This window comes from Myotis davidii, unplaced genomic scaffold (assembly GCF_000327345.1).
Source record: "Myotis davidii unplaced genomic scaffold, ASM32734v1 scaffold744, whole genome shotgun sequence".
Lineage (NCBI taxonomy): Eukaryota > Metazoa > Chordata > Mammalia > Chiroptera > Vespertilionidae > Myotis > Myotis davidii.
Window position 1 is genome coordinate 622,203 of NW_006294760.1, and position 11,463 is coordinate 633,665.

Consider the following 11,463-nt stretch of genomic DNA (forward strand, 5'->3'; position numbering starts at 1 on the left):
GCACATCCCTCCTTGATGGGAATCAGGGCTAGAGGCCAGGACTGGTGACCAAGACACAGCGCCCACTCGTAAGATGGCAGGCAATCCTGTGACCCCGTTGTAAATAAATAGTTAGCAGGGAGGGCCGACATTTATACGCATGCCATTTGTGCAGCTTTGCCAGAACACTGCGACTTAGACTCATGCCCAGTCAAGCCTGTGTGAGGTAGGGAAGGTACCTGTCTGTCGGGCACATGTGGGAACAGATCATTGGCCGGAGCAGGTGTGGCCACTGCAAGCTCCAGAAGATGTGAGACACATGAGCACCAGGAGTTCGTGCTCTTGGCTCCCTCTCCCGTGCACTGGCTCCTGGCCCTTGTGTTGCAGGGGACGGCGCGCTCCTCACATTCGCCCACGTGGCTCCTGGCCGTGCGGACCCCACGCCATGGACGGATGGACTGGAACCAGACTGTTGCTGTGCCGGACGCAGCTCCGCACGGGACACAAACCTGGACACTGGCTTTGCTTCCATCTCTGCTGAGTCCCCGGCTGCCCAGCTTCCAGAACTGGTTTAAGGGAAATGGGCTTGGCAACCCCAGAGATGTAATTCCACACAAATAAAAATCACTCATCGTCCTGTGCGAGTCTCAGAAAATTCTTTTTTTCAAGGTGTGGAAGGACCCAATCCCAAGCCCCCACCCCCACTTCCACTGGTAGATACCCCACTTCCACCAATAACACTTGTATCAGAGGCCAAGGAACAGAATCTGTCTCTGAGAGCCCCAGCATGGAGGGCAGTTTTCTGCATCATGAGGAGGCTGGATCCTGGGGTTTGAGAATGGGCGGGCCCCAAGGGGACGCGGGGGGCGGGGCATGGCACAGTGTGCAATTCCATCTCCGGGCCACTGCCAGGCTGAATGGAAGCACCCAAATCTCAGGCACTGGCAGCCCGATCACCGAACTCAGTGACGTGTCCCCTCTGGCTGTACCAGGAGGGAGAGGCCCCAGCCTTCCCCCAGATGCCCCGCCACGGGAGGAAGCACTGCCCCAGAGGAGACTGTGCTGCGAGATGGAATGATGCCCGTGGCCCTGGGGACACTGAAGCTGCACTGACAAGGTTTGGTTGCACCTTTGTCACTAGACATCTCCAAGCACCACCCAGGGATGCAGGCTCCGCCGGGAGCTGGAGCGGTCAAGGGCTCCAACAGGGCCTCCAAAGAGAGCAACACCTGGACCTTAGCTCAGTGAGGCTGATTTGGGGATCTGCAGTTTGAAGCCACCCAGGCTGTTACAACAGCCACAGGAAACTGGAACAGTTTGCATGAGAAAAGCAGGAAGGCAAGGGTAGGGGTGGGAGAAGGAAAGGGGGCTGACTGTTCACATCCCAGGACCCCAGACCCCACTCCTGCTGGGGACCCTCATCTTGGCTGCCCAAACCTGACACCTCCCTGCCCGGGAAGGTGCTCCAGGGCTGGGAGGGGCATCTGTGGCCTCTCTGAATCCATGTGGCTTCCAGCCCTCGTGCAGTAGCTGGAGCCCTGACAGCCAAGCGTGTGCAGGGCGTGCATGCACCGCGGTGCACGTTCTGCGAGTCTGAACTGGCTCACAGGTCGCAGGAACACATTTGTATTAGAAACCTCCAGGTCAGAGGAGGAGCTGCTAAAGGCGTGGCAGGTAGCCCGAGGCGCTGCCCTCAGAGGGATGGTGACCGCAGAGCCTCAGGGACGCAGGGCCGGGTCATAGGTGTCTTTGAAAAGGTGCACAGAGAAGCCCAGGTGACGGAAACGCCTCCTGCGGGTCCGTTCTGTTCCAGCCCCGGGGCCAAGTGCATTCATCTGCGAGTTTCTCAGGGCAGCTCAGTGTGGAGAGGGGAGGGGCCACGTTAGCAACCCGACTCACTAGGGGAGGGAGGGTGGCGTGGTCACCGGGCCTGTTTACTGAAATGGCTTTCCAGTGACACAGAAAAAGTCCCAAGTTGAGGGGCCTGCACTGTTTGCTTCCTTTTGCTTTTTCGGTGACGACAGTAAAACTGTCCTTCAAGCACAGTCCCAAAAGACATCAGAGCTTGACAATGACGAATGGGGAACAGATGTTTCTGGCCCGTCAGAGTGGCAGCTTCCTTCTCGACATGTGGGCTCCGGGACCCAGGGTGTGAGGCACTGTCCCCCTGGAGGCACAAGAGAAGGCCCCAGGACCAGCACCGGACTCTGAGGGTGTGAGGACCCACAGCCCGGCTCCCCGCACCAGGCTGAGCAACTCGGGGCTTTCAGCCGCCTTGGGAGTGAGGCTGTGCTCCCCAATGAGGAACTAGTGCTGCCCGATTTCCCAATAAGTGTCCCGCTCAGCTTCCCGAGTTCTCGCCCTCGTGGAGCCGGGAGAGAGGAAGGTCTGCTTTTCTCAGGACCCGGCCCAGCACTTGCTCACTTTCCTACATCCCTCATCCTCCCCTTCTCCTCTCCTCATCCCAGAACCCCACCCGCCAGTTCCTGCTTCTACCCCTGCTTCCCCACCCCACTCAGTCCCTGCTCCCCCGGCACCTGCCTTCCTAAGAAGTCACCCTCCAGTTCTCCAGGCCTCCGCACAGGCACCCTGGCTCTTGCTGCCACTGCCCTAGGGGCATTTGGTGGGAGGTTGGGGGCTGCGGGGCCCAAGCAGGTGCAGTGGACATGGCCAGGATGCTCCCAGAGCAGCTGGAACAGGGCTTGGGGGCACCCTAGGGAGTCAGAGGGGCCCCACTGAGACAAGCTGGTAAGCCAGGACAGGAGGAATGGGGAAACAGACAGACAGATAAATAGCAATGTGCAGCCACCTAATAAATCCCATCTTCCCTAAACCAAGGACACTTAAGAGTAAATGGTTCGCACTTCTCCCGGGCCAGAGGGTAAATAACTTAAAGCACCCGGATGCAGGGAGACAGAGAGCAGACACTGCATTAGTGCCATTTGCCGACCACACCCAAGGACAGATGAGGTTAAGAGAATGGATCTCACTTTGGTACATTAGCATAAAGCTGATGAATATCCTATTGATCCTCCCCAAGACCTCCCCTAAACCCCAGCCTTTAAAAGCCCTCAAACCAAAGACACTAGTTCTTGCTCTCCCCGTCAGAAGCATGCCCGCACCTTCCCCGGCCCTTCCCCTCGCCTTCCCCCATGAGCATCTATCTGCCAGCCGTGGGCAAACTACGGCCCGCGGGCCGAATCCAGCCCGTTTGAAATGAATAAAACTAAAAAAAAAAAAGACCGTACCCTTTTATGTAATGATGTTTACTTTGAATTTATATTAGTTCACACAAACACTCCATCCATGCTTTTGTTCCGGCCCTCCGGTCCAGTTTAAGAACCATTGTGGCCCTCGAGTCAAAAAGTTTGCCCACTCCTGTCTAACCTCTAAGGGTCCCCACCAGGCTAGCAACCAGGGAACAGTGGGCAGCCGCCGTTCATCCCTGGCAAACGCTGTGAGCCTGTCCCCCAGGCCCCCTTTCCTCTGACTTCTTAGGGAGCCAAAGCGGCCCAGCCTGGGCTCTTGTCCCAGTTTAATAAACGTCCTCCAAAATCCACCTGGACTGATGCTGGGATTCTCTCCTGCACGAAGTCAAGAACCCGCACGCTACCGCCAGCGCTGGGCACCGCTCAGGGCCAGGGCCCCTTTCTGGTAACTCCCCCAGAGCCCCAGTCCCTCCACACACAGCATCTCCCCCACCCTCCGGGAGCAGCGGGCTGAGAGCCCCACTTCTCTCCCCTCCACACTCACAGCACCCCACACTCACAGCACCCAACACTCTTTTAGGAACCTCTGAGCCCTACTGTGTGCCAGCTCCGGGTGCCAGCAGGGAGGAGGCGGGCTCTGAGCACAGCTCCCCGGCTCCCCTCTGTGTGCCCAGCATTTTCCAGCCTGTGGGTGCCTGTTTCCCCATCCTAATGATGAGAAGTTCAGTGCTTCCCTGTAGAGCTGCTCGTGAGGGTTAAGTGACACAGGGCCTGTCAGTGCCCAGCGCTGGCCTGGCGCAGAGTGCCAGCTACAGATGAAGAAAGGAGGCTCCGAGAGCCGAGTCCCTGCCCGAGGGGGGAGGGGGATAGGAACCCAGGCCATGTCGTGGCCCATGCTGTGGATGGATGAGCCCCAGGAGGCGGGAGGGAGAGCTGCTGGGCCCCGTCCTCACCCAGACAGGAGCGCGGGCAGGGGCTGGGCGGTGGGAGCTCCGTGCTCTGGCGAGCGCTTCCTGAGCTGCACATGCATCACCACAGAATGAGTCAAGGTCCCTTTCAAGTGGCAGCTGTGCCTCCCTCTGATCTGCGGAGCCTCCCAGGATGGCCAGCAGCAGCTCTCCCGCGGGCCCTACAACACCCCCAGGGCAGGGTCTGCTCACCCCCCCTTTTTCCAGTGGGGACACTGAGGCCCAGGGAGGTCCACTGAGTCACTTTGCATCAGGCAGCCAGTCAGGGTCCAGCTTGGCATGTGAGCTCACCGTGTCCTGCTCTCCCCCACCTGGCTCCCGCCTGGCTCGCTTTGGGAGAGGAGGCCACGCTCATCCTACCTGCCTGGTCAGGCACAGGCCTGGGCGCTTCTCTGGGCCTGCTGGCAAGCTGGGGCTGGGAGGCGAGACTGTGGAGCTGAAAGGATTAAAACCAACTTCTCACATCTCGGGAGGAAAAGGCCTATGCTCTCTGGGCTGGATCCCGGGCTCCCTGAATCGGTCGAGCCCCCTGGACCGAATCCTGATAAGAGAGGGGTCACAGTGCCCACAGGGGCCTCATCTCACAGCCTGAGGTGCCCCAGGCACGGGTGGGGGAGCGGCGCAGCCTCAGTCTGGAAGTGGGAGGAGCGGGGCTCAGGGGGAGGAAGGGGGATGCACTGCCCAAGACCCATATGGGTCGGCCCTCAGGGGGGCCCTTGGGTCCCGGGACTAGGAGGAGGAATTCTCCGAGGGAAGTGAGAGAGAAAGGAAGCAGGTGCGCTCTGGAACACAAACACGCGTCCAGGCGGCCCTGCCCAGGAGGTCTGCATTGTGCTGGGTGATTCGCCTCTGGTTTTGCCTTGTCATTGTTGTTTTGGTTCAGTTCAGGCGTTTTCTTAGCAATCACTACTAGGAAACTCGGAGGACCACAAAAATGGGGGGAACAAAGAACAAACCAGGGTGATGACGGCAGCTCCGCAGTCTGACAAGGTTTCTGCAGCTGTTGCCTGTCTTGTTGAAATGGAGGCGGTCTGGGCCCGAAGGCCTCACATCTTTTCCCTGATGCCCTTTGTCGTTCTTTTTGTTTGTTTGTTTTTAAGTAATTTTCAGTGAGAGAAAGAATGCGCAGCCTTTCTGTAAAGTCCACACCACGATAAACCAGGCTCAAGGACACCTGGCCACCGCAGAGCGTCCCACCCGGGCCAAGGGCCACCGGTCCGTGTGCTGGAGGTCTTTGCCAGTTGGGTAGAGCTTAGAGTGGGCTTAGTGCTGGGGGCTGAAGCATATGTTTAAAGAAGGGTGTCCCGTCAGTCAAACCCCCAACTTGGCCACACACCTCTCACCTTAGAAGGACCCAGAAAGGTCAGAATGGCCCCCAAACTCTTCCAGACAAGACTTCAGCCTCCTCTGCCAGCTCTCTGCACATCTTCGTCGACCCCACACCCCCACCGGCTGGCGGCACCGGCATCTCCATTTCACTGGCAATGGACCCTGGCTCCTCAGAGTCAAGATCACCCTCGCTGCGGCTTTCCCACTGTCCGGCGACTCTGTGCCCCAAGACCTGCCTTCTCACCAAGGTCTCATTCTATAACGAATGCCCCACACCTGTGCTCCCATCAAAGTCCCTAAGTCCCCAACTGCCCCTGCCTCGAGGTTCATGAAACTCCGGTCCCGTGTTCTTATTGGGGGGAAGCCTGTCAATCTAGGCTCTCAAACCATCCTAAAGGCCCTAACCCCCAGCCTTCCAGCAGCAGGCTGCTGAAGCAAAGGAAGAGATCCCAGCCCCACCCCAGCCCTGTCTTTCCCACACCTCCCAGGCTGAGCACATTCACATGGGGTCCTGAGAGGCAGGGCCCCCAGCATCCCCGACTGGCCTGCACCGCGGCTCTGAGGATGAAGTGGGTTGTCGCATGGGCACCCTCCAGTGAGGATCAGACCGTATGTTGCACTTTAGGAGCTGAGGTCCAGAGCTCTCTTCCCGAATAACATTGTGTAGACATCATCTGCCCACAAGGCCTGGCAAGCTTGTGAGACTTGGCACGGAGATGAAATGTGTTCATCGGCACATTAAAGGCCCTGAGAAGTCCTGTAGTAAAGCAAACAGTTCAATATCTAACCCACATTTCCCCAAACCAACTAGCCCAGAAATACCTTTTCTGGCAGGATGCCTGTTGCTATCTCCCTGTGGGTCACATGCTGAGACCTGTTGGTCTGACCTCAAGGGCGCCCAGCCTTGCCCTCTGACGGGTTAGACAGGCCCAATGTCTAAAATCCTAGGCGATCGATAGCACTTGTAATGATGATTTGGCTTTAAAATTACAAGGTCTCAAACTGGCGCCCGGGGGCCAAATCTGGCCCACTGCTTATCTTTGTGAATAAAGTTTTATTGGAACACAGCCATGCTCATTCATTTCCAGATTGCCTGTGGCTCCTCTGTGCCACTGCAAGGGAGTGGGGTAGTCACAGCAGAGGCCACGTGGCCTGAGAAGCCTAAAATGTTGACCATCGGGCCCTTTAGAAGAAAGGTTAGCTGATCGCTGGTTTAAAGGGAAATTGAATCTCACTTAAAACACTGACTCCATCAAGCCTCAATATTATGGGCACTTTAGATTCTAAATGCCCGTGATCTGGACCAATGCAGTGGTGGCCCTGAGGTGTGTGTGTGTGTGTGTGTGTGTGCAAATGAGGTGGATGAAAGTAGGAACAGGGACAGCAGAGAGGTTTTATGATTAAGAATACTGAATTTGGGGTCAGGGTTGGGCTCAGATTCCAGCTCCATGACCTGGCCTCGCTGGAATATTTTTGAGAGATGTGGAGATAATGTCAGAGGCTACACAGGGTTGCGCGTGCATATGCATGCAGGGCCCTCTGCCACCTCACAGAGGACTCAGAATTTCTTGTTATGTGTGCCCAGCGGAGAGTGCATGCTTAGCAAATGTGGCCTATTCGGGGGTTACTCAAGAAGCCCCTAACCATATTTGGGGGGCAGGTAGCATTTGGGGAGGACAAAGCCCCCTTCCTTCCCAGATGGATGTGAGGTGCTAATTTGGGTCACCTGTGTGTGACCTCCAGCACCTTCGCAAAGACGAGTGCGGGCCTTGATCATCCCACACAGAACCATGGATAAGGCACATGGCCGCCGGGAAGCAGGTGAGCCTGTGAGTGTCGCCCATGGACCAAGGTCCACCCCTGGGCAAATAGCAAGGTGTGCACGACTTTTACGCTGGAGTCCATGACGGGACGTGTGGGGCTGTGGGCACAGCGGAGCCACCTCCTGTCAGCCTGCAGAGAGACCAGGCATTTGTCTGCCACATCCTTCGATGTTTTATTGCACTCATTCGCCGTGTATATTTAATGGGGGATCTTGCCGAAGTGGCTTCCAAGCCACAGGAAAGAAAAGAAGGGGTGGGGAGAGCCCTCCACCCCCAAGGCTAGCAGAGAGGCCTCATGGATCAGAGGTGTGATGGATGCATGTTATTTTGCTGAGTTAACCTATAGCAGGAGGTCATTTGTGATTTTGATGCTCACTCCACAATAGATGGGACTTGCAGGAAAAGAGGGATTCTTCCTCCCTCTTTGTAAAATACCTTGTCAGCCCACAGTGGCCAAGTTCCCAGTTTTGGGGTGAGTGTGCCGAGCAGAGCCGCGCTTGATCTCCCCCTTTCTGAGCTCGGTGGGAGGAGGGTTGGAAGGAGCCGCCTGTGAGACAGGTGGTGATTGACACCAGGGCGGCGTCGCTCTGCCCAGATGGTCTATGTCCACCTTCCCAGGCCCCAGTGTTGAATCAGGAAGGTCTGGCCCCTGTGTCACCCACAGGCACTTGGCAAACTCCTGTGGAAACCCAGGTTCCCTGCCGGGGGCTTGCTGTTGGGGCCTCGTGGTGATCACTTCCTGGATTTGATGGCTGGTGAGGGAGAAAAGTGAGGCCGCTCGCACCTCCTTTCCCTGATGAAACCAGAGAGGAGAGCCCACTGGGGAGGCTCTGCATGATGCCACGCAGGCCTGCACCCAACAAGGACCAGCAACATGCGTGACTTGACAGGAGCCGGGCGGGGGTGGGAATAGCAGGGACGTCGAACTGCCGTGGGTGGGTTGCTGATAAGTCGGGGACAGTGATATGACACCAACCAGATACGGCTGTTTCACAAACTAAGTTCACCTTTGTAAACAGCTTGGTGAAACTAACCCGCTTGGATTACCAGCTTCACCACTTCCTACGCGGGTCGCTCTGGGCAAGCTGCTTGCTCACGCTGAGTCTTCGCTTCTCTCTTCAAATGGGGAGCAAGTTCTTATTTTCAATAACTATCAGACTCTGCCTCAACTTGAAGGAAAGATACATTTTTCTTCTCCTCAAATTTGGGGGGTGGGGATCAGATATTGTATTTTATGTCAAAGTCACAAACTCTGGCATAAATGAAGCTAAAAACCTTTCCACTTACACAGTCATTCGGGGATCCAAATGGCACCCCAACAGGTTGCTCTTGGAAACAGGATCCCAAGGTCCTGCCTAGAGTGAACCCTACCATTTCACTACTTGTTCTCGGAGAGGGTCTCCAGCTCCCAGAACTCGTATGTTTGCTTGTTTTGTCCTTAAGCCAGGGGGTTGTGACTGATTTAAAGTCAGCACCACTTTTTATTTTTCCAGTAAACACTAGACTTTCCTGGTTTGAAATAGAAGAAATGCAATGTTAGACCCAAAGACGCAGCCCTCCCCCGCCGCCCGCCCCCCACACACACTCGCTACCTAGGGGATCCCTCCTGTAACAGAGGTGGGTGAAGCAGACTCCAATGTGACAAGCAGTTATTGGGGTAGACACTTGTCCATGGAAGGATCACTTTCCAATCTATCTGGACATAATGGGCCACATGCACGTGCACATGTAACTTATGAGTATTTGTGCAATTTTGCAAAGAACTTGCAAAATAGCAAAGCGTGCGTCCAGTGCCACTAGCCATGTGGCCTTTGCCTTAGAAACCCGATGTCATCGTCTGGCGGGAGAACGGTCAGCCTCGTCACCCAGGAGCCTGGAAACCAGACCCGGCCAACCCAGGGGAGCGGGGGCACCACACCACCTCGGAGCGACCTTCTCAAGGTTAAAGTGCACCTTGAAACAGCACATGACTTTCCAGTTTAATTTCCCATTTTAACAGTTCGGAATGAGCCAAGGAACGAAAAAAAAAAAAAAAAAAAAAGACAGCATTCACCACAAGCAACTGAATTGCTTAAAAAAAAAAAAAAAAGCCTTTATTGACACAGCCTTATGAACGAATCCTGAAACTCACCAGCCTCATAGCAGCGCACTGACGGATGCTCCTGTCAACTAGGAAATGAATGAACCTCCCTCCTCTGGTGTTTACCTGCTGTCGCACCTTGTTTGCTTTGGGAGAGAGGCTGTTTGCCGAGCGGTTGGAATGTGTGCAGCAGTTTGCTAACACCAGCTCGGCCTTCCAGAACGAGACCTCCCAATGCACGCAGCGAATCGGGGACCTTGAGTCATGTTTTTCCGCAGAGCAGACGCCCGGGCGTGCTCACGGCATTTACAGCAGCAAGGAGCCAGGAGAGCAGGAAGGCTGCTTTACCCGCGAAGATGAGACATGATCCGGGGTATAGGGTGATCAGATAGAGACACCACCCACACTGTGTGGATTTTAGCCAGTTCTGTCATTTATTCTGAGAGGAAAAGAAGGAATCGACTCCCCTCGAGCCTCTGTGTCACGCTTCCTGGAGAGTTTCCCTCCCTCTTTAGAAGGTGGGCGGCTTGTTTCACCGTCTCCACCTCCTCCTCTTTCCTCTTCTTCTCAGGAGGCAGGGAGACACTTTGCTAGAAGTCCTGTCAGCACTGCCCTTAGAAGACTCGAAATGTTTGTTCTCAGTGTCCTCGGTTTCCCTTTGGGGGGGTGGGAGCACTCTTTGAAAGAGATCCCCAGCAATCACCTGAACAGACAAATGTTATCGGCACAAATAGCGGGGAGAGGGGGCGTGAGCCGAGGGCGGACTGCCATCAGCCTCAGGGACCCCAGCACTTGCCGTCACTGCTCCCTGCAAGGAGACTCCGTCACAGGTTGGCTTCTCCCCCTCCCCCGGCTATTTTGAAGCAAGTTATGGGTCTTGGGTTTTGACAACCTTCCATGAGGCTTGGAGCCCAGAAAGTCTTGTCTTCACTTCACCGTGCAGGAAGTGACAGAGGTGAGGCGACACCTTCAGGTGAACAGCTCGGGCTCGGATCCAGGTCTTCCTGGCCCGGGTTCCCTGTCATTGTTCTCATTTATCACCACACGGGCTTGCACAGTCCGTTGGCAGGGACGGTGTTTGCAAACACAGGTGGCGCTGGCAGCCACGTACCTGGGAACGGAAAGGGGGCATCTGGCATGTGACAAGTGTGTGTTAAGGCTCAGGCTCTGCGGCCAGGACTCCGGATGCCTCCTCACTCCCATCGCAATAGCTCAGAGGTGATGACGATGGGAGTGGAGGACCAGAGTCCACAGGGAAATGGCCCAGGGAGCCTCCACTTAGAAGGACAAATTGGAGTTTGGATGGGCTGTTTTCTTGTCTCAGAAACCTCCTACACAAGGACTTTCCTCCCTCTTACTGTCTTTGTAAGTTTTCCTATTTTTGAATGGGTATATTTATACATTTTAAAGTTTTCTTCTAAATTAAAGTGAAGTGATTTTTGGTGGCCAAGTGTCTGCAGAAGCCAAGTTAAAAGCAGAGAAATGAAGTGGTCAAGCATGCACAAGACTGACAATTAGCTAATGAAATTGTGGGGGTTTTCTTATTTCCTTAAAAGTCAGTTCTCAGAAAAACCATGCATTTACTGTAGGTCCCCTGTTTACCAGCAAGGGGGGAAGTTCAGGAAAAGAAAAACATCAAAATATTTACATTAAAGCAAATCCGTGCTCCTATAGCATGTCACGGTCAGAGCAAATGGGGCTCCGGCCACTGTGAGCTACATTTACCTACACCCACACCACACACATGCCATACCCACACCAGCCACATACACACCACACATGTACACACCTCATGCAACATACACACACCATATTACACATGTACCATTGGCCCCACACACATCCACCCACAGCCCCCGCACACCACCACCACACACACGCCAAACATATACACCCCATACACACACCACACGTATACACACCACACAGACACACAAGCACACATGCACCCCATGATGCTCACATGACACACGTGTGTGTCACACACGTGCTAATGTGCATTCTCACACACCCTTCCCCCCATTGCTGGCTCTGCAGGTGACGTGCCAACACCCTTCTACCTTAGGAGAGAAGAT